At 46.6% G+C, this 25,244-nt stretch overlaps 1 protein-coding gene and 1 long non-coding RNA gene across 3 annotated transcripts in view; both read left to right on the plus strand.

Annotated features, from left to right (window-relative positions):
• LOC134303957 (C-mannosyltransferase dpy-19 homolog) overlaps window positions 1–25,244 on the plus strand; it is a 65,836-nt gene that overhangs the window by 30,303 nt on the left and 10,289 nt on the right. The gene's annotated exons all lie outside the window — the stretch shown is intronic.
• LOC134303959 (uncharacterized) lies at window positions 745–16,086 on the plus strand. Its single transcript, XR_010007730.1, has 2 exons — window positions 745–2,030; window positions 15,947–16,086. It is a non-coding gene; the product is annotated as an uncharacterized LOC134303959 (long non-coding RNA).

The following is a 25,244-nucleotide window of genomic DNA, read 5'->3' on the forward strand; positions in this document are numbered from 1 at the left end:
CGGGTTAGTGCACTGTGCTGTTTCGATTCACGTATTTATCGCTTGCCGGTCAGCCAGATTTCAGTACCCCACTAGTTCGAGCGTTCGTCGACCGACGTCGCTTTGGCAGAAGCCCGTACCCAGCAGAGGTCTGAATAAATATCCTCTGTTTTGTGGTTGACCACGCCGCTCATCATGCACAAACACGAGGCTGGAATTTAAATCGGGCGTCGGTCGAACCCCACGGGGAACTTTGACTTGGCACGCGTCGGGCTCCCTAAAAGAAATCGGGCGTCGGTCGAACACGATGGGGAACTTTGACTTGGTTAATGTCTCTACCTACTTTTTTAAGCTTTAAAATGACCGTCGCTTTAAAAGATATTTTTGAATTATTATTTTTTTTTTTTTACAATTTTTATACCTATTTTTTAAACTTTCAAATAACTATTGCTTTAATATCATATGTACCTATTAAAATATTTATTCCTCATGTTTTTTTTTTTTTTTTCTTTACCAATTTTTGAACTCTTAAACCTATTTTTGGAAACTTTAAAACTACCATCGATTTCTTGCGTACACCCCACGCGAAGTCACCCGTCTACCCCCTGCTGGCGTCGGTTGGCCGTTTCTTCTCCGCGGAAGCGACGACTCTTTCTAGTTTCCTTCCGTTAAAAGGATAGAACCTGGAGCTCCTCTCCCCGGCGTACGCACTCTCAGCGAGAGATGTCGGGGGTAAAACGTCGAGCCGTCACGCCGTCTCCAAACGCTCGGCTTCGGGTCGGCGTGAGAAATCGGAGCCGGCGAGCGCTCGACGGAGAAGGTTGCCGTGGAGACGATTCCGCGTTTTTCGGTCGTCCCTCGAGGGTCGTCATGGCGACGTGGGCCACTCGTTCGATGCCTATCTTTGGCTCGCGTCCTGTGTGTTAAACCGTCGGGGGAACGTTGCGGGTCGTTAACTCACCTGGTCTTCCTCTCCGCCCCCCTCCTCGTCGTAATTGAGCACGTTCTCGCGGATGTCCTCCCAGCCGTCGTGGTGAGCCGAGACGTGGTACACTCCCTCCTTCAGGCCCTTGTAGCTCCTCCACCGTGTGTAAAGAAAGATCCCCAGCAGCAGTACTGCGCACACACACACACACACACACACACTCGAATAAGCAAACACACCCTCTCAGCTTCCTGCTATGATAAGTCTGGGCCCTTTGTGCCCCATCGTTAGCATAAACTCGAGCTGATGGGGTCGATGGAGGCTGATCGTGGGTCGGGGAACGTTGCGCTTCGTCTGCTGTGTTAAAACCGGTTACCGAGAGATCGGCCCAGCTTTGCATGGGTTACGCTAAGGACCTCTGGAGGAACTGTCGAATGTGGAGGCGTTCTGTAATCTGCGAGGTCCTGAGTGTTCCTGCGTGTCTACGTAGACCTGTGCCGAGCGGTCGTCCCAAGAGGCGGTAATACCAGACTTCTATACGTCTATACGACTTGGTTGCTCTGTATGCTCTTTCACCCTAATAGACTCCATATAGGACTTCCAGAGATCCCTGTTATTTGGGTGATGGACCGTTCTCAGCCATGATACCTTCTAATGAACACAACACTTGTGACCGTTGGGGGTCGAGGGCTTCGCTCGGGAGCCCGACAGTGCGGACCAGCGACCCAACCGGCAACCTTCCGATTACTAGTCTGATTACTTGACCACCGAGCTACGACTGCCCTGCCGCGAGTCGACTCTGGTGACTCTACCACACGCGATGACATCGACACGACCCACCGAACGGAGCCCGCCGGGCAGACCGACACCCCGCCGGAGTGACCGAAATACAAACCCGAGCCGATCCTCTCGGCTCCCGCGGCTCTCGCCGGCAGAGGTGAACGAAGGACGATACGAGACGAGAGATCGGACCGTTTGAAGACGAAGGAGATCCGATCGTCGACGATCCTACTGGCCGACCGGACTACTTAAATTACTCTCGATGCTGTTCTAAGCAGATACCCGTACCATCGAGGCCAAGGACCGGCCCTTGGGAATAAACGTAGCTCGCATACCAGTAGTAACGGTAAAAAATGCAAATACTGAATCAATAAATAATAATAATAATAATAATAAATCGAAGTGATATGCTTCTAACATTACTGTGCCTCTACTTATATATATAGAAGCACTTTGTAGTTCTACAATCACTGACTGTAGTCCATCTGCTTCTCTGCGTGCTTTGTCAGCCCCCTTTCATGCTGTTCTTCAATGGTCAGGACCCCCACATGACCACCACAGAGCAGGTATTATTTAGGTGGTGGATCATTCTCAGCACTGCGGTGACACTGACATGGTGCTGGCGTGTTAGTGTGTGTCGTGCTGGCGTGAGTGTCCACTCACTGTCCACTCTATCAGACATTCCTACCCAGTCGGTCCACCTCGTAGACGTGAGGTCAGAGACGATCGCTCATCTATCGCTGCTGTTTCACTTGACCTTCACTTGACTTCTAGACCTTCAGCGGTGGTCACGGGACGCTGCCCACGGGGCGCTGTTGCCCGGATATATTCGGTCGGTGGACGACTACAGTCCAGCAGTGACGGCGAGGTGTTTACTTATCCGCTCATACCAGCACGACGCACACTGACGCCACCACCACCATCGGTGTCAGTGCAGAGGTGTAGAGTGTAGAGGTCCTGTGAGAGTTCTGACCATCGAAGAACAGCATGAAAGGGGGCTAGCAAAGCATCCGGAGAAACAGATGGACTACGGTCAGTGATTGTAGAACTACAAAGTTCCCCCAAGTGGTAAGCGGAGCTGATAAAACGGACGGTGAGTGTAGAAACAAGGAGGTGGTTTTAATGTTATGGCTGATCGGCTCCAGCACCGACGCGTCGTCCGTGGAAATTATTCCTCGACCGGCGGAGACGTCGCGAGACAGTCGGCGGACGCGATGACGCGGGGAAGAGCGGCGCGTCCAAGACGCCCGGCTTCGATCCTTCCCGGTATCGGATCGACCTTTCCGGTCGATCGCATGTTTATATCGTCTAGACTTCACTCTGTCGGTCTGGTCTTCTTCCGACCGCCTTCCCGTATTCCTCGTCGCTACTGGTTTGCCTCCACTTCAGACTACTTCACGCTACGATCGCACTGCCTCGTCACAACCTGGGTTCAGTTGTATTTATTTATGATCGTTTTATAGCCACAAATCCACAAACTTGCATAAAATACAAATTATAATCATATGCATATGATCGGTTTCCTCCGGGAGCTCCGGTTTCCTCCCACAGTCCAAAAACATGCGGTCAGGTTAACTGGAGACACCGAATTGCCCTATAGGTGAATGGGTGTGTGTGTGTGCCCCGTCCAGGGTGTTACTGTGTGCCTTGCGCCCGTTGAAACGCTACGATAGGCTCCAGCTCCCCCCTGCGACCCGAATTATTTACGCGGTTAAGAAAGTGAGTGACCGAGTAATCGGTGGCTCGGTGGTTAGCACTGCTGCCTCACAGCAAGAAGGTCCTGGGTTCGATTCCCAAGCGGAGCCCTTTCTGTGTGGGTTTCCTCCGGGAGCTCCGGTTTCCTCCCGCAGTCCAAAAACATGCAGTCAGGTTCATCGAAGACACCGAATTGCCCTATAGGTAAATGAGTGTATGTGTTCGTTTATGTGTGTCTGCCCTGCGATGGACTGGCGCCCCGTCCAGGGTGTTACTGTGTGCCTTGCGCCCATTGAAAAGCTGGGATAGGCTCCAGCACCCCCTCCCCACGACCCTGATTGGATAAGCGGTTAGGAAAGCGAGTGAGTGAGTGTGTAATCGGTGGCTCGGTGGGTAGCACTGCTGCCTCACAGGGTTTCGATTCCCAAGCGGAGTCCTTTATGTGTGGGTTTTCATCCGGGTGCTCCGGCTTCCTCCCGCAGTCCAAGGACCGTGTTTGCCCTTTGATGAGTCCTGCCTTTCCCTCAGCGATTCAGACCCATTACAACCCTGATTGTAAGTGGTGGTAAACAGACAATGCATAAATGAATGCGAATAATTATTACTTGGTTGAACCATTTTAGTGGCTATACATCCAGCAGTCTTTCTGGACCAATGTCACATGGTGCCATAGAGCAATTTTGGTCACACCTCTTCCCAGAATTCTCCCAGAAGTCTGCTAGGTTGCTTGGGAAGTGGTGGTGTATGCCCGCTTAAGGTATGCCAGCAATGATCGATGGGGTTTAAATAGTCGACTGGGTCATTCAAGGCTTCTTCTATTAACATCACTCGCTCACTTTCTTACCCGCTTATCCAATTAGGGTCGCGGAGCCTATCCCAGCTTTTCAATGGGCGCGAGGTACACAGTAACACCCTGGACGGGATGCCAGACACACGTACACACACAAACACACACGCACATTCACCTATAGGGCAATTCGGTGTCTTCAATGAACCTGACCGCACGTTTTTGGACTGTCTGAGGAAACCGGAACTCCCAGGGGAAACCCACACGGACAAGGGGCGACCGCCCCGCCTGGAAATCAAACCCAGGACCTTATCGTGTAAGGCGACAGCGCTACCCACCGAGCCACTGTGACGTCCTTGTTAACATCAGTTTTTCCTCAATTTAATTGCTCTACTCTTGATTGGGCTTTTTTAGCTAAAGCAGTCTAACACTCTAGCCAATCACTGCTCGAGTGTTTGAACACATGACCATTTTACATTTACATTTACGGCATTTAGCAGACGCCTTTTATCCAAAGCGACTTACATTACAGTTACAGTATACAGTCTGAGCAATTGAGGGTTAAGGGTCTTGCTCAAGGACCCAACAGTGGCAACCTGGCAGTGGTGAGGCTTGAACCAGCGACCTTCTAATTACTAGTCCAGTACCTTAACCACTAGGCTACGACTTGCCCTATGACCATGCCACGAACCGGGCAGGATCCGGCTCTCCTCGATTGTGAAGGCGGCAGTGGGTTAACGATCGGGAATGGGAAATGACTAAATTGAAATGAATTCCTTTTAGGGCATCGACTATAATAAATAATAAAAAGCATGTCGTTTACTAATGTTTACTACGGTTGGGTAAACTGGCCATGATAAAGTCGATTAAGCGACCTTGTACGCCAAAACCCTCCATTGATGTGTTATTTCATGCCAACACAGACAGATTCACAGGGTCTGGGTACTTGAAAAGACGCCAAGCGATGAAATCAGGGGCCGATTTTTGTCCCCGTGCTGAAAGTGCTTCACGTCGACGAACGTCAGATTTGTCACGTCGCGCTGGTGCCAAAGAAAAGTACTTTACCCAGAGCTACTCACCGGATTTAGTCTTGTTCGCTGCAAATAGGATTTCTGGCTCGTATTCAAAGACTTATAGCGGTTTAAAAATAGCAATTCACATTCGAAGAGAAAGGTGCAGACCTGGCCTTTAATTGAACCGTCTTTTAAATCGACGCCCCCCCCCCCCCCCGGTTTACACCCATTATTAAGCGATGTTTCCCTTTCCAGCTGTTTTTAATGGGAACAGCTTGGACAGTCGTGGCAATTTCAAAGTCACACACTGGCATATGGTTTTTATTTATTAAAATGGTCCTGGACGATGGATCGAACTCGGCGTACCGTAAGGAGAACGTCTCCGCACGCCTGTCTAACTTAAACTCGCAAGAAATCTGTATCAAGCTTCAGATCCACCACGAACCTTATTATCTTTGTCTTTTATGACTAATCGTTACTAAAATCAACGTGCCGTAGTAATTACCATTTATGCATTACATTTTTTTATCACTGCACAGGTCAATTTGTTTGTTTTTCTTACTAATTACTTAATAATTCACATGATTTCATGCACTAGTAACAGATCTAATTAAATACTGTAAAAACGCTTCTTTTATTAACGTCAGGTTTCTACCGGTCACTACAATAAAGTAGGCAACACGATGATGTCAATCTAAAAAACTCACTGTCCGTTTTATCAGCTCCACTTACCATATAGGAGCACTTTGTAGTTCTACAATTACTGACTGTAGTCCATTTCATTCTCTGCATGCTTTGTTAGCCCCCTTTCATGCTGTTCTTCAATGGTCAGGACCCCCACAGGACCACCACAGAGCAGGTATTATTTAGGCGGTGGATCATTCTCGGCACTGCAGTGACACTGACATGGTGGTGGTGTGTTAGTGTGTGTTGTGCTGCTGGAGTTTTTTAACCCCGTGTCCACTCACTGTCCACGGGGTTAAAAAACTAGGTAGTTGGTCCACCTTGTAGATGCAAAGTCAGAGACGATCGCTCATCTATTGCTGCTTGAGTCGGTCATCTTCTAGACCTTCATCAGTCGTCACGGGACGCTGCCCACGGGGTGCTGTCGGCTGCATATTTTTGGTTGGTGGACTATTCTCAGTCCAGCAGTGACAGTGAGGTGTTTAAATACTCCATCAGCGCTGCTGTGTCTGATCCACTCATACCGGCACAACACACACTAACACACCACCGCCATGTCAGTGTCACTGCAGTGCTGAGAATGATCCACCACCTAACTAATACCTGCTCTGTGGTGGTCCTGTGGGGGGTCCTGACCATTGAAGAACAGGGTGAAAGCAGGCTAAAAAAGTATGTTGAGAAACAGATGGACTACAGTCAGTAATTGTAGAACTACAAATTGCTTCTATATGGTAAGTGGAGCTGATAAAATGGACAGTGAGTGTAGAAACAAGGAGGTGGTTTTAATGTTCATATGCAGATCAGCTTCGTGTACGGAGAGCCACACCCTGATCGACGCATGATCGACTGTGCAGGCGGCATCAATCAGCCAGCAGAGGTCGTAATTGCATCAGCCATGAGAGAGTCACTATCCGGCTTCCTCCCTGTATGAACAACAGCCGATCGTTGTTCATGTAGCCGCCCGGCCCAGTCGGGCGGCAGGGCTGAGTTTCTAACCGACAAGCACCGAATCGTTTCTATGTAAAATATTATTACACTGGGGTTAGTGCTGAGCTCCGTTGCTCCGTATCGATTTTTTTTTGCCTGAGTGATTTCAAAATCTCAAAGAGTAACTTTAAAGTTAAAAGTCTGGAGAGACGCCGGAGATCTGCGAGCGTTATCGAACAGCTCCGACTCCGCCGTACTTCCGCCTGCCGCTCTGTTCCGGCTCGCTCCATCGATCCGCGACCCTGCGTTTCTGCCCTCGCTGCATTTCCCAGCAGCCCATGAGTCTTGTCAGGCATCGCTTGCACGATCATAAACGTCGTAAGCGTCGAAGCACTGATAACGCCGGTTCTCGGCCGGGGGTCGCACGATACGGTCCGTATTAGCGTGCCGGATCCTACACGGCGAGACTGTGGGGGTGCCCTGCGATCTCTGAAAACGAAGAGGGGATTGGACGGCGCGTCGTTATTTGGTATCTTTGCATTACAGGGATGCTTATTCGCATATTAGGGGCTATTTTATACCGAGCCAAGTGTAATAGGAAAGCACAAATGATATACTGTGGCGTCCTGGTACTTATGGAGTGAATGCCTGGAGTATAACGATACAGATTAACAATACTAGGATAACGATGCTAAATGAATTAATAATAATTAAAACCACCGCCTTGTTTCTACACTCACTGTCCATTTTATCAGCTCCGCTTACCACATAGGAGCACTTCGTAGTTCTACAATCACTGACTGTAGTCCATCTGTTTCTCTGCATGCTTTGTTATCCCTCTTTCACCCTGCTCTTTAATGGTCAGGACCCCCACACGACCACCACAGAGCAGGCATTCTCAGCACTGCAGTGACACTGACGTGGTGGTGGTGTGTTAGTGTGTGTTGTGCTGGTATGAGTGGATCAGACACAGCACCGTCACTGCTGGACTGAGAATAGTCCGCCGACCAAAAACATCCAGCCGACAGCGCCCCGTGGGCAGCGTATAGATGAGCGATCGTCTCTGACTTTGCATCTGCAAGGTGGACCGACTAGGTAGGGGTGTCTAATAGAGTGGACAGTGAGCGGACCCGGTATTTAATCCACTCATACCAGCACAACACACACTAACACACCACCACCATGTCAGTGTCACTGCAGTGCTGAGAATGATCCACCACCTAAATAATACCTGCTCTGTGGTGGTCCTGGGAGAGTCCTGTCCGTTGAAGAACAGCATGAAAGGGGGCTAACAAAGCATGCAGAGAAACAGATGGACTACAGTCAGTGATTGTAGAACTACAAAGTGCTCCTATATGGTAAGTGGAGCTGATAAAATGGACAGTGTGTGTAGAAACAAGGAGGCGGTTCGAATGTCATGGCCGATCCGTGTAATTCAGCTCTACAACCTTCCTTTCTCATACCCACCCAGTCCCGACTTCACTAAATCCTGTGCCTATTTCTATCCTTCTTCTCGCTTCGACGTGTTTGTCTTCCTCCCTGGCCGTTCTGCTCCATCTCCTCCACTCTATTGCTCTCCGTTGGCCGTGTTTCTATAAGTGAAACCGACTCGAGTCTCGAGTCTCGGAGGAGGATCGTCTCCGGAGAAATCCCTGGAGAAGTTTTTAATACTGCCGGCGGTCGGGAGCGGCGCGAGACACCGGCGTGAGACGGCGCTGACATTTAGCGGCGTCCAGACACCGGCTAATCTGTGCGCACAAACGCCTACGCACGCACACGCGCGGATACCACGACGGAACTGAGAAATAAAAGCAGAATCGATGTTGCACACAGGTTCTGCAGTTTGGTGGTAGTGGTGTTGTTTGTGTGTGTGTGTGTGTGTGTGGTGCTGCTGCTGCTGCTTGGCCTCAATAATCAACCGGATGAAAGAAATTTAAATCAAAGGGGAATACATGCAGCAGGTTGGAACTGATATGCTTCATCTGCGTGGTGCACTGGCCCCTGATGTACTTCAACAGACAGACAATTGTGTGTATGTGTGCGTGTGTGTGCGTGCGTGTGCTAAAAACCCTCCTCGAACGCGGACTTAATTAGGCAGACCAAACTTTGTTGCCATGGAGCCAGAACATGGCGCCCGTTAAATATACTTGGCACTACACACCACAGACATCATGTATACACACTGTTTATTTCTGGTCCGTTGTTTTGCAGGCACTACAGACGATTACAGCCGCATCAATACTTAAAACAATTTTTTAGTATAGATAGGCATGTGACCAAAGTAGAGGTTTACAAGAATTCGTGCCCTGGTCAAACCCCTGTGCGCTCAGGTGGCGCAGCAGTAAAACACATCTCGAATCTCAGCTCTGCAACCGGCAGGCTGGGCGCCTTGCACGGACAACGATTGGCAAATTCGTAGAGAGGGGGCCGGAAGTGACCTCAGCTGGCCGATCGATGCTGTCTGCACGGAGACGGGGGATAATGGGGATCAGTGTGTGACACATACGAACCCTCACGCGAGATGCGGTCGGCTACTGCGCACGGGTCGGAGGGGCAGGAGTGGAGCTCAACGTCTGAAGGGAGGAAGCGCAATGCGATCGGGTGATCGGATACGACTAGATCGGAAGACCCCACGTATCTGCAGGTAACAGTTATCTGCAGGGTCACTTAGCCCTGCCGCATTACAGGTTGGGCTGCAAGTTCAAAACAGACGAGAGGATGGGAGCACATGTCTACAAACGTATAGAACCTCACACATCTCGAATCTCAGCTCTGCAACCGGCAGGTTGGGCGCCTACACGGAAACGATTGGCTAATTCGTAAAGAGGGGGTTGGAACTGACCTCTGCTGGCTGATCGATGCTGTCTGCACAGAGACGGGGGATAATGGGGATGAGTGTGTGACACATACGAACCCCCTTACGAGATGCATTCGGCTACTGCGCACGTGTCGGAGGGGGCGTGTGTCAGTTCTGGCTCTCTTCAGTCAGGAAGAGAGGTCAGCATCAGTAGAGAGTAAGCGTTAAGCGATCGGGTAATTGGACAGGACTAGATTTTCTAAGTAACATGCCATTCCATCCAACACATTTACGATCAAATCAGACCGCTCATCAGGACCGCTTTCTCACTTTCACTCCCACAGATGTTGCGCTTCCACTGCGAGACATCTCCCGTTCTCTGTTTTACAGCACGGACAGCTGAAAACACGCGGCGTGTCATCTCGAACGTCTAACTGCTACGTGTTGCACAGACAGGTGACACGACAGACAGTCGAGCGCGTCCGCGAAAATACAGACCGAACACATTCGCATCTGATAGCGGCATTTTTTTCTATTTTTTTTGTGGACTGTCATGTGCGTCTAATGACATTTTAACAAATTTTGCATTTTGAGCTGTCATTACTGATCAAGAAGTGCCACCGTTTTATGTCATGTCTTTTATGTTTTGACACCTTTTATTAATTTTATCCAGGCACACACACACATACACACACATAATGCAGTCTGCTTTTTAAAACTTTGGCTCGAACTATTTCTCCTCTGTATCTGATAACATTTTAAACCTAACTCGATGGAAAAACAAGAAAAATAAATGTCGTGCATGTCGCAGCTGTGACAGATAGATCACGAACACCCGTTAAATCATCTTTGCAGTTTGCACCATACTGCACATCACTACACTCGACGTCCAGCCTGTCAGGTACGACCACACTGTCTGTCTGATATACGACCAGACCCGTGTGGACTCGTGACCATGCCTCACATACATCTTATTGTAGAACCACAGGCATTCTCGACAGCGCCTGGCTCGCAACACGCGTTACAATCCAATCCACTGGAACAGACAAACAAACAAACTGTTCTACTTACAGGCGAGTTTATAAAGAAGACCTGGGTTTGATCTTCGCTTCCACTGGTAGATGGATGGATGGATGGATGGATGGATGGATGGATGGATGGATGGATGGATGGATGGATGGATGGATGGATGGATGGATGGATGGATGGATAGATAGATAGATAGATAGATAGATAGATAGATAGATAGATAGATAGATGCATGGATGGATGGATGCATGGATGGATGGATGGATGGATAGATAGATAGATAGATAGATAGATAGATAGATAGATAGATAGATAGTTGGATAGATAGATAGATAGATAGATAGATAGATAGATAGATAGATAGATAGATAGTTGGATAGATAGATAGATAGATAGATAGATAGATAGATAGATAGATAGATAGATAGATAGATAGATGCATGGATGGATAGATAGATGCATGGATGGATGGATGGATGAATAGATAGATAGATAGATAGATAGATAGATAGATAGATAGATAGATAGATAGATAGATAGATAGATAGATAGATGCATGGATGGATGGATGGATGGATGGATGGATGGATGGATGGATGGATAGATAGATAGATAGATAGATAGATAGATAGATAGATAGATAGATAGATGCATGGATGGATGAATAGATAGATAGATAGATAGATAGATAGATAGATAGATAGATAGATAGATAGATAGATAGATAGATGCATGGATGGATGGATGGATGGATGGATGGATGGATGGATGGATAGATGCATGGATGGATGGATGGATGGATGGATGGATGGATGGATGGATGGATGGATGGATGGATAGATAGATAGATAGATAGATGCATGGATGGATGGATAGATAGATAGATGCATGGATGGATGGATGGATGGATGAATAGATAGATGGATGGATGGGTGGGTGGATGGATGGATGGATGGATGGATGGATGGATGAATGGATAGACGGACAGATGGATGGATGAACGGATGAATAGATGGATGGATGGATGAACAGATGGATGAATAGATAGATGGATGGATGGATGAACAGATGGATGAATAGATAGATGGATGGATGGATGAATAGATAGATGGATGAACAGATGGATGAATAGATAGATGAATAGATAGATGGATGGATGGATGAACAGATGGATGAATAGTCCTCTCTACACTGATGAGCCAAAACGTCCTAAGCAGGGTACTAATGGAAAGTCACATGCTCACTTATACACAAAGTAATCGAAGGCTAATTAGCTGAACCTTAATACAAAACTCTTCCATTTAAGCTAGTAAACAGGACACAGCCATTCCAGTAAAACAAAAGCCATCTCTGTAATGTTATGACTACCAGATACATTAAAACTGTGCATGTCTGAGTAACTGCAATGTTCCTACATGTCATTTTAGTATGAAGTCAAATTGCTCCGGGTCTGAACAGCAGGGTCTGTCTAAGTATTTTGACTCCACTGTAGCTGTAATCTGCTCTAATGGCGTTTCTGCACTAGAAGCACCTCGTGTTCAGTCTTTTCTGTTTTTCTACCTCCATTACAGACGCGCGCACACACACGCACACTCACTCACTCTGAAATAAAAATTAAAAATAGTGCAGTGCACTTTTATGATGTCAATCATGGGTACAACTTGGGTTGCTCAGAATGCATTTCACTGATATTATACTGTATATATATATATATATATATATATATATATATATATATATAAACACTAATGTGTGTGTGTTTGCCCTGTGATGGACTGGCAACCTCTTCACAGTGTTTCCTGCCCTTTTGTTAGTGAATCGGACCCACCGTGACCCTGACCATGCTGACGTGGTGGTAACACTGTCAACTGTGAATGAATGAATGAATGATGCACTCATCATCACCGACCCTGTCTAATAAAAACAAGGGCGGCACGGTGACTCGGTGGGTAGCACTGTCGCCTCACAGCGAGAAGGTCCTGGGTTCGATTCCCAGGTGGAGTGATCAGGGTCCGTTCTGCGTGGAGTTGGCATGTTCTCCCAGAGCACGAAGACAATGAGGTACGAAGTGAGGCGAATCGGAGGGTAGCACTGTCGCCTCACAACGTGTACGGTCCGGGTTCTGTCTGTGTGGAGTTGGCATGTTCTCCCCGTGTCTGCATGGGTTTCCTACCACAGTCCATAAACATGCAGTCAGGTTAATTGGAGACACTGAATTGCCCTAATGTGTGTGTGTCTGCCCTGCGATGTACTGGTGCCCCGTCCAGGGTGTTACCGTGTGCCTTGCGCCCATTGAAAAGCTGGGATAGGCTCTATAGGCAAACGATGTTATTGCAGCTCTGGATCTCTGCCTCACTTTAAACAAAGACGCTTCATACCGCCGGCTAGGTTTATGTACCCGCCAATACAATAAACACACGAGCAGAGAAAACATTAGATTACCTACAGAATACAGATTAAATAACACCCAGTGGGTACGATATATCCAGAGTTATAACATTTGGTAAAATATTACAGCAGCATGTCTTCCCTGTGGTAAAAAAAACACAATTTTTTACTTGTAATCAATACTACATTATCATTTCTTTGTTGTTGTACAGTGCATTGTGAGGAAAAAAACACCACCCCTAACCCCTAAAAAACAAAACCACACACACAAAGTTGCGTAAGAGCCTCCGACCTCCAATTCATATCCAAAATCAATTCGATGAACCTTTTACGATTAACTCCCAGGAAGGAAAAGTACCAGGCAACACTAGAGAGAGAGTAGATATATTATGCGGATGTACTGTAGATGCGCCTAGCGATACAATACACCAGCTTATACATTAACCTACTCTTATACATCATATACTTGGGTATGAACTCACTCTATCCACCCTATGAAGCGCGTACGAAGCCGAGGACAGGCCCTGCGACGGTAAACGAGCTGGTGTTCCGAATACCACACTATTAGTATAGTAAGCAGTATGCGGTTCGAGACACAGCACTTGAGACTCGGCTCGTCAGCAGCATCTCTGATTGGGTATCCACTCCAAAAATGCGAATCATTCAATCGTCGTAGTAACTAATTGTAACTTCACCACACGAAGCTTTAATTCTGACACCGGGTTTGCATGTTCTCCCAGTGTCTGCGTGGGTTTCTTCCGGGGGCTCCGGTTTCCTCCCACAGTCCAAAAACATGCAGTCAGGTTAATTGGAGACACAAAATTGTCTGTGACTGTGTTTAAACTGATGAATCTTGTGTAACCAGTAACTACCTGTCCTGTCACGAATGAGGCCTCGGGCACCCTGTCAGACACGCAGACGCCCCACAGGCGGATAGCACTGCTGGGGATTCAAACCCTACATCCCAGCAGTAGTGGGCTAGCGAAATTTAATGCTGTACCACCCGGGCACCCATGTCAAGCTTTTATTTACAAATTTACATAATACAGATAAATAAATCCCTATCAAGTTCGCTAGTATAGCGTTCTGACATGGTGGTGGTGTGTCAGTGTGTGTTGTGCTGGTATGAGTGGATCAGACACAGCAGCGCTGCTGGAGTTTTTAAATACAGTGTCCACTCTCTGTCCACTTTATTAGACACTCCTACCTAGTCGGTCCACCTTGTAGATGTAAAGTCAGAGACGATCGCTCATCTGTTGCTGCGGTTTGAGTCGGTCGTCTTCTAGACCTTCATCAGCGGTCACGGGACGCTGCCCACGGGGGGCTGTCGGCTGGATATATTTTTGGTTGGTGGACTATTCTCAGTCCAGCAGTGACAGTGAGGTGTTTAAAAACTCCAGCAGCGCTGCTGTGTCTGATCCACTCATACCAGCACAACACACACTAACACACCACCACCATATCAGTGTCACATCAGTGCTGAGAATGATCCACCACCTAAATAATACCTGCTCTGTGGTGGTCCTGGGAGAGTCCTGACCATTGAAGAACAGCATGAAAGAGGGTTAACAAAGCATGCAGAGAAACAGATGGACTACAGTCAGTAATTGTAGAACTACAAAGTGTTAAAAATACTAAATATTAATAAGGTTCATCATGTAAGAACGCATTGTACAGCTGGATATAACGATGTTAATAAAAGCCTGGTTGTTTTTTTACGTACTGAGATGATTATTAATATGAATAAAATGACCTTGCGTTACATTCTTGCGATTTAAGTGTTTTAAATAAACGGGGTTTTGATCTTTTGGAAGTTAAAAGAAATTGACTGCAATTACAGGTTCGAGATGTCGACAATGAGAAATAATGAGCTTTTCGCAGCATTGGGATTTAATTTAAGCTCATTTCTTCTGACAGATTGGCTTTAATTTCTGGACGCACTCTTTTTTTAAATCGTCAATCATCTTTTAATAGGATTTAAGAGTTTTTGTAACTTCGTGTTGTCCTAGTACAGAGATACCTTGAAACTCGACATCAATGATCAGCTCCACTTACCATATAGGAGCACTACAATTACTGACTGTAGTCCATCTGTTTCTCTGCATGCTTTATTACCCCCCCTTTTCATGCTGTTCTTCAATGGTCAGGACCCCCACAGGACAACTACAGAGCAGGTTTTATTTAGGTGGTGAATCATTCTCAGCACGGTGGTGGTGTGTTAGTGTGCTGGTATGAGGGGATCAGACACAGCAGCGCTGCTGGAGTTTTAAACACCTCACTGTCACTGCTGGACTGAGAATAGTCATCTACAAGGTGGACCAACTAAGTAGGAGTGGACCAAATAGGTAAGAGTGTCTAATAGAGTGGACAGTGAGTGGACACGGTGTTGAAAAAACTCCAGGAGCATTGCTCATACCAGCACACCAACACACACTGACACGTGTCAGTGTCACTGCAGTGCTGAGAATGATCCAACAACTGTAGGGGTCCTGACCTTTGAAGAACAGGGTGAAAGCAGGTTAAAAAAGTATGTCGAGAAACTACAGTCAGTAATTGTAGAACTACAAAGTGCTTCTATATGGTAAGTGGAGCTGATTAATGTTATGGATGATCGGTGTATATTGTGTTGTGTCATACAGTGTGACTTTAATAGATAGACTCTGGTTCTATATGTGACAGGACAGGCTGTAACAGGTTACCCATGATACATCAGTTCTACAATCTTAATCAACTTAGACAGGTCTTAGTAGTGCAGGAGGAAACCTGGTACCCACCGAGCCACCGTGCCACCTAAAACCTCTTACAAAATGGGTTTTTATGTGACATACTGTATATACCACACCCTCCAGGGCAAAAAAATGCTTTAAGATGTTTGAGATGTCAAAAGGTTTAAGCGTTATATTAAACATTTAAATCTTTCACGAATTTATCTCGTTGTACAGGAAGACCATGTATCCAGCTCCTGCAGCATCAAGCACTGACGAGCGAATACCGGCACGGGTCTCTGGAGTGCGTCTTCTCGGTTCTTACTAATTTTCTGACCGATGATTTGTTGTTAGCACCATTAAAAGACTCATTTTTATCCCGGGAGTGTATGAATTTTTTAAAAGGCTTTTGTTCGTATCGATCCGTACAAAGGCGAGAGGCATCGTGGGGTCACCTGCTGTAAAGATACGAACTAAAAGTGTATTAAAGAGCACAAACAACTCATTTATTCATTTATTCTGTCAATTTTTAAAAAGCAATGAGCTTCTGATTGGGAATATATGATGCCTTTTACGGCCATCCACTGCTGGTCCATTCCCATCGCTCTAAAGTACAAGAGACAGTAAACCAGCGGTACGACTGTGACTCTGAGACTGAGTAGCTGCTTTGTACTATTTAAACACACACTACAGAGGGTGTCGTGTCTCGGCCGGATCAGGCTCGAGGCGAGTTCATATGCGGACCGGCTCTGTGCATGGAGAGCCGCACCCTGATCAGCATCATTCCTCAACCCTGTGCAGGCGCCATCAATCAGTGTATTTAAATGGTCATAGCGCTGGTTTACTGTCTCTTGTACTATAGAACGATGGAAATGGTCAGCGTCTTCTTGTTTTCGCCCTAATCTAGTCGTATCCAATTCCCCCGGTTGCGTTACGCTTCACCTCTACCGATACAACCCTCCAGTGCTGACCGATGAGCTTCGCAACTGACACAACTGACACACACGCCCCCTCCGACACGTGTGCAGTACCGACTGCATCTTGTCACCTGCAGCTCTGTGCACGGAGAGCCACACCCTGATCGTTTACATTTACATTTTCAGCATTTAACAGACGCTTTTATCCAAAGCGACTTACAGTCTAAGCAACTGAGGGTTACGGGCCTTGCTCAAGGGCCCAACAGTGACAACCTGGCAGTGGTGGGGTCTGAACCAGCGACCTTCTGCTTACTAGTCCAGTACCTTAACCATTAGGCTACAACTGCCCTGATCACAGGTGCCATCAATCAGCCAGCAGAGGTCATAATCGCACCAGTTATGAGGAACCCGGGTCTGGCTTACCCACCCTGTGAACAACAGCCAACTGTTGTTCATGCGGCCTCCCAGCCCAGCCGGATGGCAGAGCTGAGATTCGATGCGATGTATTTGAAATCCCAGCTCTGGTGTGCTAGCGTGTTTTACCGCTGCACCACCTAAACAGAGACTGAGTAGCCGCGTTGTACTATTTAAATACACACTACAGAGGGTGTCGTGTCTCAATCTGATCAGTTTGGTCAGCGTCTTCTTTTCCCCCCCTGTTTTTCTCCCCTAATCTAGTCGTATCCAATTCCCCTGGTTGCGTTACGCTTCACCTCTACCGATACAACCCTCCAGTGCTGACTGAGGAGCTTCGCAACTGACACAACTGACACACACGCCCCCTCCGACACGTGTGCAGTACCGACTGCATCTCGTCACCTGCAGCTCTGTGCACGGAGAGCCACACCCTGATCACAGGCGCCTAATTACATCAGTTATGAGGAACCTAGGTCCGGCTCATCCCACCCTGTGAACAACAAGCCAATCGTTGTTCATGTGGCCACCCAGTCCAGCCCAGCCCAGCCCAGCCGGATGGCAGAGCTGAGCTTCATTACGATCTATTCGAAAGCCCAGCCCTGGTGCGCCAACGTGTTTTACCCCTGCGCCACCTGACCGACTGTCAGCGTCTTCTTAAAGACTTTAACTGCCACATGACTAAGAATAAACGTTAACGCAGGAGTTCATTCCTTTAAACACGGCGCGGAACTAAGTGTGCGCCGCATGACTCAAGCAGCAGGAAGCTCCTTTAGAAAGTCTGCGCTAATCATTAACGTCTTTTGTAAATCAGTGAACGGAGCTCATTTAAAAGGTCACGCATTAAAAGATTTGAGGCAATTAGATTTTTAAATAATGATTGCCCTTTACATGTACTATTAAAAAAACTTTTTAATAACTTCCGACCTGCCTCGGTAAACTTAGCTTACACTTTAGGGCCAAAAGTATGTGGATTCCCCTCCTAAGTACAGTGGTATCAGCTCCACTTACCATATAGAAGCACTTTGTAGTTCTACAAATACTGACCCTGCTTTCACACTGTTCTTCAATGGTCAGGACCCCCACAGGACAACTACAGAGCAGGTATTATTTGGGCAGTAACACTGACGGTGATGGTGGTGGTGTGTTAGTGTGTGTTGTGCTGGTATGAGTGAATCAGACTCACTGTCACTGCTGGACTGAGAATGGTCCACCAACCAAAAATATCCAGCCGGCAGCGCCCCGTGGGCAGCGTCCTGTGACCACTGATGAAGGTCTAGAAGATGACCGATTCAAACAGTAGCGATAGATGAGCGATCGTCTCTGACTTTACATCTACAAGGTGGACCGACTTGGTCGGAGTGTCTAATAGAGTGGACAGTGAGTGGACACGGTGTCTTATCCACTCATGCAGTGCTGAGAATGATCCACCACCTAAATAATACCTGCGCTGTAGTGGTCCTGTTGGGGTCCTGACCATTGAAGAACAGGGTAAAAGCAGGCTAAAACAGTATATATGGACTACAGTCAGTAATTGTAGAACTACAATGTGCTTCTATATGGTAAGTGGAGCTGATAAAATGGACAGTGAGTGTAGAAACAAGGAGGTGGTTTTAATGTTATGCCTGATCGGTATATATATATACGTATATACATATATATATATATATATACAGTGCCTTGCAAAAGTATTCAGCCCCCTTGAACTTTTCAACCTTTTGCCACATTTCAGGCTTCAAACATAACGATATGAAATTGTAATTTTTTGTGAAGAATCAACAACAAGTGGGACACAATCGTGAAGTGGAACGAAATTTATTGGATATTTTAAACTTTTTTTAGAAATAAAAAACTGAAAAGTGGGGCGTGCAATATTATTCGGCCCCCTTGCGTTAATACTTTGTAGCGCCACCTTTTGCTGCGATTACAGCTGCAAGTCGCTTGGGGTATGTCTCTATTAGTTTTGCACATCGAGATACTGAAATTTTTGCCCATTCTTCCTTGCAAAACAGCTCGAGCTCAGTGAGGTTGGATGGAGAGCGTTTGTGAACAGCAGTTTTCAGCTCTTTCCACAGATTCTCGATGGGATTCAGGTCTGGACTTTGACTTGGCCATTTTAACACCTGGATAAGTTTATTTGTGAACCATTCCATTGTAGATTTTGCTTTATGTTTTGGATCATTGTCTTGTTGGAAGATAAATCACCGTCCCAGTCTCAGGTCTTTTGCAGACTGCAACAGGTTTTTTTCCAGAATGGTCCTGTATTTGGCTCCATCCATCTTCCCATCAATTTTAACCATCTTCCCTGTCCCTGCTGAAGAAAAGCAGGCCCAAACCATGATGCTGCCACCACCATGTTTGACAGTGGGGATGGTGTGTTCAGGGTGATGAGCTGTGTTGCTTTTATGCCAAACATAACGTTTTGCGTTGTGGCCAAAAAGTTCGATTTTGGTTTCATCTGACCAGAGCACCTTCTTCCACATGTTTGGTGTGTCTCCCAGGTGACTTTTTATAGATATCTTTGAGAAATGGCTTTCTTCTTGCCACTCTTCCATAAAGGCCAGATTTGTGCAGTGTACGACTGATTGTTGTCCTATGGACAGATTCTCCCACCTCAGCTGTAGATCTCTGCAGTTCATTCAGAGTGATCATGGGCCTCTTGGCTGCATCTCTGATCGGTCTTCTCCTTGTTCGAGCTGAAAGTTTAGAGGGACGGCCGGGTCTTGGTAGATTTGCAGTGGTCTGATACTCCCTTCATTTCAATATGATCGCTTGCACAGTGCTCCTTGAGATGTTTAAAGCTTGGGAAATCTTTTTGTATCCAAATTCGGCTTTAAACTTCTCCACAACGGTATCTCGGACCTGCCTGGTGTGTTCCTTGGTCTTCATGATGCTCTCTGCGCTTTAAACAGAACTCTGAGACTATCACAGAGCAGGTGCATTTATACGGAGACTTGATTACACACAGGTGGATTCTATTTATCACCATCAGTCATTTGGGTCAACATTGGATCATTCAGAGATCCTCACTGAACTTCTGGAGTGAGTTTGCTGCACTGAAAGTAAAGGGGCTGAATAATATTGCACGCCCCACTTTTCAGGTTTTTATTTCTAAAAAAAGTTTAAAATATCCAATAAATTTCTTTCCACTTCACGATTGTGTCCCACTTGTTATTGATTCTTCACAAAAAATTACAATTTCATATCTTTATGTTTAAAGCCTGAAATGTGGCAAAAGGTTGAAAAGTTCAAGGGGGCTGAATACTTTTGCAAGGCACTGTATATGTGAGATGTCCATGTCTTGGCCTCAGTAACACCCCAGTACCATAACAGACCCTGGTTTTTTAACTCTATGCTGGTAACATTCTGCAACTATGTATTTTGTGGAGGCCTGAAGAACATAAAATCCATTATTTCTGTATTATGACGGTCCGAAAGGTCGACTTGTCAACGCTAATATAGGTCTCCAGTGTGCATCTGTATAAGCTCAGCTTAGAGAAGTCACTGATCACTTTAAAAATGTAGTTGTTTGATTAGTTTCTAGTTCTGGCTTTTATTTTGCTTAATCTTATTAATGTTCAAACCAACAGGATGGGGTTAGTGGTGGTAAATTCGGTTCATTTTACCGGATCACTCAGTAATGTCCACATCCAAATATCGCTTGTCTTCCGTCCACTCATCTTCTGTAAATAAATCCCTCTCTCTTAATTCTCTTGGCACCTTACACTTCTCTTATCAGTGACAAGTGGAATCTTGATCATGTGGGACAGGGACACGGATGGGGGAGAGGGAGGTGGACTCACCTACCAATCACCTACATGGGTATATTAATGGGTCAAGGGTTCAAGGGGGATGGTGAACAACAAATTGCCATGGGAACTTGACCCAGTCAGGCAGCCACAGTGGCACCAAAACAAACAGTCGATACATTTCCATGGGGAACGGCTATGATACTCCTTAAGTGGTAACTACATGTTGTTTTGCTTACAGGAAAATATGCTGCATTACTAATCTATACTACTATTGATAATAATAATAATAATAATAATAGCATGCCGGTTCAGCCGAATTATCTGAGTCCGCGGTGTTTCCGGTGAGCCCGCCCACCCGCCTTGTGAGAGGACTCGTAGAGACCTCGGACTCGTGAGTCCTGATTCAGTACGAAGATCCGAATCGTTAACCCGGGTGATTCAGGAACCGCCCAGCTCTAGACGGGGTGGCACAACGTCGACTTTGTCAACTAACATCTCCCTTCGTGTACCGAAAACGGTTTGTTTCTCTGCACCGTCTGCCAAAAGTTGTGCCGCACTGAATGCTGGGATTGCCTTCGCCGCTAAGGCAGCATCAGATGCGCCCCTCATTCTTGAGTCAAAGTAGCGTTGAAATTTTAAGATACCTTACTAGTGAGGGTATCAAGGCATCTAGGATTTCAAACAGCCTCCTTCTCTGGAGCGCGCAGGATGACATAAATGCCGTTTATGTAGAGAGCTCACTGGGTTTTCGAACACACCCACAATCACTCAGAATTAAGGCACCTCAGTATGCAGCATTTTAAGGTATCTCAGAATTTAGACATCCTTCTTTCTGGAGCGCGTACGATGACATAAATGCCGTCTGTGCAGAGAGCTCGCTAGGTTTTCAGACAGACCCCTAATGCTTTGCTTTGCAGCGGGACAAAACAGCTGATTAAACGTTTAGAGACCTCGTGCGGATAACTTAATGATGTTCGGAATGTCAGCATTGATCACATCATTAACTTTAGCCTGGGCTGTTGTCGCAAACCGTCAGCAATTCAGTCAAACCGAGCTAGCCTTTCATCTTCCTTCGCTCATGTGAGCGTGTACCGCGTAGCACGGATGAAACCGAATTAAACACGTGATAAAGTTGTTCATTTCTGACCGCAGATCCCGACCGCTTCACTAACAGCCGACGTCTTTGGGGCAGTGTTCGTTAACACAGATCTATACCATCACTAGCTACTCTTTTTTTTTTTTGCCAAAAAGGCTTAGTTGGCTTCCGCTTTCGGCACATTAGGCACCTAATGATAGTGCATATGGAGCGAGGACTTTGTCGAGAGCCGATTCAGATTCTGCCATCATCAGATACTTGACTGTGCTGCAGATTGTTAAGCCCTCAGCAAAAGAACTCGAAAACTGGAAGCGGTGCAGTCCTGAGCGCTTGGAACCTCTTGATATTTGCTAAGCCACGTGGATTGAGGGTTCTAGAAGAGAAGAGTGTTTGTAGACCTGCGGAGTTTGCCATACGTATGATTCATACACTGATCAGCCAGAACATTAAAACCACCTCCTTGTTTCTATTCACACTGTCCATTTTATCAGCTCCACTTTACTGCCTGTAGTCCATCTGTTTCTCTACATACTGTCATGCATTATTTAGGTGGTGGATCATTCTCAGCACTGCAGTGACACTGACATGGTGGTGGTGTGTTAGTGTGTGTTGTGCTGGAGTTTTTAAATACCGTGTCCGCTCACTGTCCACTCTATTAGACGCTCCTACCTAGTCGGGCCACCTCGTAGATGTAAAGTCAGAGACGATCGCTCATCTGTCGCTGCTGTTTCCATCAGCGGTCACAGGACGCTGCCCACGGGGTGCTGTCGACTGAATATTTTTGGTTGGTGGACTATTCTCAGTCCAGCGGTGACCGTGAGGTGTTTAATAACTCCATCAGCATTCCACCACCTACACTTTGACGAGTTTCAATGCGGATCAGCACTGTGTACGGAGAGACACACCCTGACAGCACTCTTTTCCCATCTCCGTGCAGGCGCCATCAGTCAGCCAGCAGAGGTCATAATCGTCGTTCGTGCGGCCGCTCAGCCCAGCCGGCAGGCAGAGCTGAGACTCGATACGATGTATTCGAGATCCCAGTTCTGGTTCCAGCGTGTGTTTTTACCGCTGCGCCACCTGAGCGGCCATAAACGTAAAACCCCTTTTTGAAGTGGTCGGTGTTACACAGTCAGAGGGCACTTAGTGTTAACAGGCAGTTACATGAAATAAACGTAAAAACCACCACAAAGGAAGTTCTTTTATTACCTCAAGAGCATTTTACACGAAACGTAAAGGCAATAAGACAAGTCATTATGTGTACGAGATATACGAACATATTCTGTAATTCTAGCTGGACTTTGATGTCATGTAGTGATTGTGTCCCTTTTCTCAAACGATGCATTAAATAAACTAAAAGACGTTAAAAAGAGATAATGGTACACGGTAGCTCAGATTTCGAGTTTCCAAACGCATCTGTTTTACTATGGACTAATGTCCCAGCTAATCACTAATTAAATTAATTGCCGGCTATTTTATTACCGGATTTTAGTGAGTAGCTGTTGCGGCCCTGGTATTACGTCTAGACCATTAATTTGATGCGACCCAATAAAGAAATGCACCCAATAATCTTGTTTAGTGTCTTAAATACAGTATATTTAAACCCAATGGCTCTAGGACAGGCCTATAAAATCTGTATAGGAGCATAAATCGTTTTAAAAGTCGATATTTTTTAATTAGAGATTTTTATTGTTTGCTGGAGTGTTTCTGAGTTTTTTACAGATTGTGAACACATGGCCGTATATTTAAAGAGCATATTGAATGCGGTAAAATACGCTAGCACAGCAGAGCTGGGGTTTCGAATACATCTTATCGAATCTCAGCTCTGCCATCGATTGGCTGTTGTTCAGGGACGGGAAAGCCGGATATGAGGGTTCCTCATAACTTGTGCAATTATGGGAATAATGCTGATCAGGGTGTCGCTCTCCGTATACAAAGCTGATCTGCATATGAACGCGCCTCGTGCAGGTGAAAAAAGGCAGTTGGTACTGCACGCGTGTCGGAGGGGGTGTGTGTCAGTCTCGCTCTCCTCGATCAGAAGTGGGGATTAGCTTCAGTAGAGAGGAAGCGTAATGCACGCATTAAGGCAGGTGGACAGAACGTCAGTGGGATATTACATCCGGATCCATTCCTCGATCTGAGAACAGGAATGTGAGAATACAGTGGACACAGGCTTAGCCAAAGTGGAGGGTTAGAATTTGAGTAAATGCAATGCATCTATACAGTTCAAACCAGGGCGCTGCCGCTACCGCTACCGTGAGAATTACAAAGCTCTTGGTTATTATTTTAAGTAGTGTTTACTGTCAGTCTCGGTAACGCCGTGTGTGCGCAGGCACATCAGCACAACAAGCTGTTTATTAAATCGCGCATATTTTTCCGCCCTAGGTTCGAATCCGGCTTAGGGCGAAACTAGAGTAACACAAGCAGGGCCGGCGCTATGGGGGCGCTGGGGTGGGCATTACAACCCCCCCCCAATCCCCCAAATTTGCTCACTGCCCCCCCACAAGCAACGCAGTCCAGAACCGGGGCTGGTTCCGACACGTTTATATGTTGTACAGAGTGGCTCGGTGGGTAGCACTGTCGCCTCACGGCAAGAAGGTCCTGGGTTCGATCCCCAGGTGTAGCGGTTTGGGTCCTTTCTGTGCTGAGTTTGTGTGTTCTCCCCGTGTCTGCGTGGGTTGCCTCGCGCAGTACAAAGACGTGCGAGTGAGGTGAATTGGAGACAATAAACTTGTGCAAAAACAAAAGTAATCAATTATCACACGTAGTTCCACTGTTGTTTTTCCAAATTTGACATGTCGTACTATATCCTGCTGTGTGTGCGCACGTTGTTTGACTGAGCTGTGCCCTCTCCATCTGACTGCCTTTTTTCAGCATTGTGGCACACCCAAACAGTTTCCTTTGTCTTTTCGGGTGATTATTATACCGCACGTCCTGTTGTCAGCATGGAAAAACAGCATTATTTCCGAACGCTGTTGTGTTTTGTGATAATGAAGACAAATTAGCCCTTTATTTTCTCCGGAGGAAACTTTCGTAACCCCCCTCAGAGCATGGGTAATATATGTTTCAACTGGAACGAGACACTTGTCACTGTTGCCTGTAGTTTCTTCCCCATTCTGGTCGTCACCCTTTAGACGACACCCCGCCGACACGGCTGAAGTGCTTTATCAGACAATCCCTGTATTTTGATCCTTCTACGACCCACGCGATCACCTGGCCCGACAATCCACCGTAGCGCTCCGCTTCGTCGTAAGACGGTTCGAACCTCTGTGAACTCGGTGTTAATTGTGTGAGCGACATCGTATCATTAAACACGAGCGCCGCAGGTGCTAGTCTCTTAATTCGCAGGTTTTAATCAC

Source organism: Trichomycterus rosablanca, chromosome 27, assembly GCF_030014385.1.
Source record: "Trichomycterus rosablanca isolate fTriRos1 chromosome 27, fTriRos1.hap1, whole genome shotgun sequence".
Taxonomy (NCBI): Eukaryota; Metazoa; Chordata; class Actinopteri; order Siluriformes; family Trichomycteridae; genus Trichomycterus; species Trichomycterus rosablanca.